Source organism: Penaeus chinensis, chromosome 12 (assembly GCF_019202785.1).
Source record: "Penaeus chinensis breed Huanghai No. 1 chromosome 12, ASM1920278v2, whole genome shotgun sequence".
NCBI classification, from domain to species: domain Eukaryota; kingdom Metazoa; phylum Arthropoda; class Malacostraca; order Decapoda; family Penaeidae; genus Penaeus; species Penaeus chinensis.
The window spans coordinates 5,119,842-5,124,841 of record NC_061830.1 but is presented as its reverse complement, the minus strand read 5'-3'; the positions used below and the strand labels follow the sequence as shown (position 1 = coordinate 5,124,841).

Here is a 5,000-nt window from a genome sequence, read left to right as displayed (position 1 = left end):
CTATGCTTCTCCTCTTTCCTGCCTGTCTCTGCATTCCTCTTCCAAGCACGCTGAAATTGCATTCCTCTCTCCATTTAGCACACTCCCAGCAAGCATAACACGGTCTCATGCACTTCGTTCGTTGAAGTCTCAGGCCAACTCTTCCTCTGTCATTTGCGTTCAAAAAATCTCCACGCTACTTTTGCGCTTCTGAATGACAGTCACTTTTCACATAATTTTTGCTTTTTGTTTTACTTTTTTTTTAATCTCCTAAAATAGATAGATTCAACGAAAGGACCACAGTACGCACATTCCTAAGCACAGACACACGCAACCAAAAAAAAACTCACACTCACGAAACCTTTCGATTCGCACACAGTAACAAATCTATAGGCACTTACACACACGTCAGATCTGGGACACCTGTACCACAGCCGTCTTTCAAGCCACTGTTAATGAAGCTAAAAATAGAACTAACGCCAAGCTGGTCATGGGGTGGGGGGGTGGGGGTAGGGTGGTGGGGAGGGTGGGGGGGGGGGAGACCAGAGGGAGGTCGTCCGGGCGAACAAACTCGGCAAACACTATAAACCACTTTTCTGAAGTTCGTTATGTAAAAGGGGGTGTATTTGTCTCCAACTAGGTCTTGCATCCGACTGTCTGTCAGACGTTCGTGTGCTCTTTTGCTCTTTCTCTCTTTCTCTGTCTCTCTTTTGCTCTCTTGCTCTCTTTGTGTTTCTCTGTCGCTCTTTTGTTTTCTCTTGCTCTCTTTCTATTTCTCTGTCGCTCTTTTGCTCTCTCGCTCTCTTTGTTTCTCTGTCGCTCTTTGGTTTTCTCTTGCTGTCTTTCTGTTTCTCTGTTTCTCTTTTGCTCTCTCGCTCTCTTTCTGTTTCTCTGTCGCTCTTTCGTTTTCTCTCGCTCTTTTTCTGTTTCTCTGTTTTTCTTTTGCTCTCTCGCCCTCTGTTTCTCTGTCGCTCTTTTGCTCTTTCTCTGCTGTTTTGTCGCCCTTATACTTATACTTTCTTTCTTTTACGCTTTTTTGTTTTCTCACTCTTTACGTCGCCCTTTCTCTCTCTCTCTCTCTCTCTCTCTCTCTCTCTCTCTCTCTCTCTCTCTCTCTCTCTCTCTCTCTCTCTCTCTCTCTCTCTCTCTCTCTCTCTCTCTCTCTCTCTCTCTTTCTCTCTCTCTCTCTCTGCTGTCCTCGCGCTTTCTATCAATCGGTCTATCTATCTACAGGTCCATCTATACCTTTTTCTTTCCTTATACATTCGCCTGTCTACCTGTCAATCTACGTGCCCATCACTCCTCCTCTCGCTGTCTATCTACCTCGCTCTCTGTCAAACTCACTCTGTAATTCCAATCTCTCTCTCTCTCTCTCTCTCTCTCTCTCTCTCTCTCTCTCTCTTCATCTATATATCTATCTGCTTATCTATCTATCTATCTATCTATCTATCTATCTATCTATCTAACTATCTATCTATCTATCTCCCAGTCTTACTCGCTCCCTCTCTCTTCATCTAGCTAGCTAGCTAGTTATTTATCTCTCTCTCTCTCTCTCTCTCTCTCTCTCTCTCTCTCTCTCTCTCTCTCTCTCTCTCTCTCTCTCTCTCTCTCTCTCTCTCTCTCTCTCTCTCTTCCTCCCTCTTTCGCTCAATCTCTCCCTCTTTCTCCGTCATCTACCTTCCTCTATTGATCAACATCACAGTCCGGAGTCATAGTATTCAATTTGCATCCATGATCTACAGTCTACTATTGATCTCTCTCTCTGTACCTACCGAACTTGCCCGAAAACAAATCCCGTAGTGTTTCTGATCATCATATCTGTAAACTGTGATTTGCATATTCCTGTTAATAGAAAGAAAGAGTGGTAAAAAGCAAGTAGAGACGAGACAAAATGAGTTTTTTTTATCTCTCACTAAATGAAGGGTATGTTTGCTGTTTATTGTTTTCTGTTTAACGTTTTAACCTTTTCGTGATGTGTTATCATAGAGCGGGTTGTTGTGGACATTGTATGATTATTCAAGCGAGATTTATTCTGGGTGGCTCTGTTGCCGAACGAAGAGGCAAAAACAAAAGACTGTCGCGAGAGACAAGCGCTGAGTTTTCTTCCTCTTTTATTTCCTTTTATTTTATTTGTTGTTGTTGTCTTTCGTTTTATATAATCATCGTCATTATGTTCCTCTTTTGAGAAATGAAGACTTTGTGTGAATATTTTATGTCAGACAAAGCGGCTGATTGCATGGAAGTCTGACTTTCTTTTCCATCCTTTGAATATTTTTCTTCCTTTGTTCTTCGTTCTATCTCAATCCTCATTTTCTTTCTCACTTTCCTCTCCCCTCTCTCTCTCTCTTTGTCTTTCTCTTTCCTTCTCTCTCTCTCTCTCTCTCTCTCTCTCTCTCTCTCTCTCTCTCTCTCTCTCTCTCTCTCTCTCTCTCTCTCTCTCTCTCTCTCTCTTTCTTTCTCTCTCTCTCTCTCTCCCCCTTTTCTCTCTCTCTCTTTTGAAAAAAAAGAAAAACAAACCTCAAAAAAATCATAATATAGAAACAGAAGCTCAGAAAGGTTTGTGTTTTTCAATACTTAAAAAAAAAAAAAAAAAAAAAACACATCGAATTGTACAGTCTCCTTCCCTTCCTACTTCGGTGATATTTCTCTCTTACTGCGAATATAAGCAGGATCTTACTTACGTTTCTTTTCTCGTCTTGTGTTTATTATTATCATTGTTTTGTCGTTGTTGCTGGTGCTGGTGCTGCTCTTGTTGTCATTGTTTGTTAGTTTCATTACTGTTATCGTTATCATTATTATTATCATCGTCATTTATGCTCCTATTTTGTGTTTGTTTTTTTTATCGTATTTTTTTCTTCCCTTTTCTTTAATCTTTCTTGTTTTTTTTATTTACCGGTGATATTCTTCTTTCGTTACCTTCCCTTCGTTTTTGTTTTTGTTTTGTTCGACGTTTGTCTCCCTTTTACCTCCCTTGATCGCCTACTTGTTTTCCATTTCCTCTTTTCTTATTCTTATTCTTATTCTTCCACCTCTGCGCCCTCTTTCGCTTATTGCTTCTCACATTGCACAATCTTCTCAGTCATTTCTTCATATCGTTTTCTCTCTTTACCTCCTTCTCAGAATGGTCAAGACAAAAGAGGAAGTGAGAGAGAGAAAAATAATAAAATACATTAGCCAAAATAACATCACACATTTGCTTTCTTGGTATTTCTCTCTTTTTCCTTTTTTTCTCTCTTTCTTCCTGACGTTGTTGCTGTTCTTGGCTTCCTACAGTTTCCCAGTATATTCTCTTTCATTTTTCTTCTTTCCTTATTTTGACCTCTTCCTTTGGTAATCTTTTTTTATGCTTCTTACTATTCCTTTATATGTTGTTTTTGTTCTCCGTTATATTCCTTCTATTTTTGTTCTCTTCTTCACTTTATCCCTTTTCTTCTCTTCCTCCTTCTCTGCCGCCTCCTCCTCCATCTTGATCTCCATCTCCTCCTCCTCCTCTTCTTCCTTCTCCTTCTCTTCATCCTTTCCCATTTACTAAATACTCTCAGACACAAATCCGTGAAACCTGTATAATTTTCCTCGCAATTAAACAACATTTTTTCCCCCACATATAACAAAACTCTCCTTCGCCCCTTCACCCCTCGGCTCCCCTCACCCCTTCCCCCTCTCACCCCTTTTTCTCTCTTTCTTTCCCTCCCCTCATTTCCCTCTCCCTATACTTTCCTCTTCGCCTACTTTTCCCTCCTCCATGTCCTCTTACTTCCCCACACCCCTTTCCCCTCCATTCCTTCCGCCCCCTCTCCCTCCTCCATCTCCCCTTCACCTCCCCTTCACCTCCCCTCACCTCCCTCCTTCCCCTCAGCCCCGTTACATGCCTTGTATGACGGCTAGCACGAGTTAAGGTCGGTCAACTCGCAGCTTTTATAACGTAAAGAAAAGTTATGAAAACTACGGTATGTTCGTTGGAGAAGAAAAATGGGAAATCTTATACGGCGTCTGTGTATGTTGGCAAGTGTGTGGCATGAAGGAAATTAAAAAAGAGAAAGGAGGAAGGAGAAAGAGTGAGAATGAGAGAGGGAGAGGGAGTGAGACAGTAAGAGAAAGAAGGAAAAAGACGGAGAGAAAGAGAGAGCTTTCAGCCTGTTTTCGTTTATTTTTTTTTTTTTTTTGCTCTCTCCCCCCCCCCTCTCTCTCTCTCTCTTTCTCTCTCTCTCTATCTCTCTCTCTATCTATCTATCTATCTATCTATCTATATATATATATATCTCTATCACCCGGATGAATTTCAACATGTAACATTCAAAGATGGAAGAGAGAGTGGGCAAGGGATAGGGGGGGGGGGGGGTAGAGGAGGGAAGGACGAGGAGGCGGGTGGTAGCAGGAGGGGGGAGGGGGGGAATCATCATTCGCTACGGAGACTCATTAATTAATTAGATCTTGCGAAGAGGATTTAAAAGAAAATCACAAAAAAAAGAGTGGAAAGGTCCGTGCAAAAGGTGTCAAAACACTTTGTTCCGATCTTCCTTTTTTTCCCCCTTTTTTCTTCTCTTACTTTTTTTCTCTTCCTCACCTTCTCTCCTCTTTCCTTCTCCTTTATTTAGTCATCATTCAGTTTATCTGTCTACTTATTCTTACCTATCAACATTGTTTTCTATTTATCTAAAAATATGATATGACAGTGCTTTAAATCTATAGTTTTATGTATAAAAACCTTTGTATGTAGGTGTGTATGTGTGTTGTTGTTGTTGTTGTTACTGTTTTTTTTGTGTGTTTGTCTGTGTGCGCATATATTTCTATGTAGTTTGATTTCTTTCGAAACTAAATGTTGCCAGTTTTAGTTCCACGTATGGTGTGAAAAGAAAAAGTGAAGAAAAAAGGAAAGGAATAAATGAAAAACGAATAAATGAAAGGCAAAACATATGCACAACAATACATACCTACACAACTACACAAACAAACACATACAGCTCTGCAAAACTCCTACACACACACACACACACACACGCGCGCGCGCTAAGGGAACACAC

At 40.8% G+C, this 5,000-nt stretch overlaps 1 protein-coding gene across 1 annotated transcript in view; it reads left to right on the top strand.

The window, feature by feature from the left end:
• Nucleotides 1-5,000, top strand: part of LOC125031192 — a 99,665-nt gene that overhangs the window by 1,014 nt on the left and 93,651 nt on the right. The window lies entirely within an intron of this gene.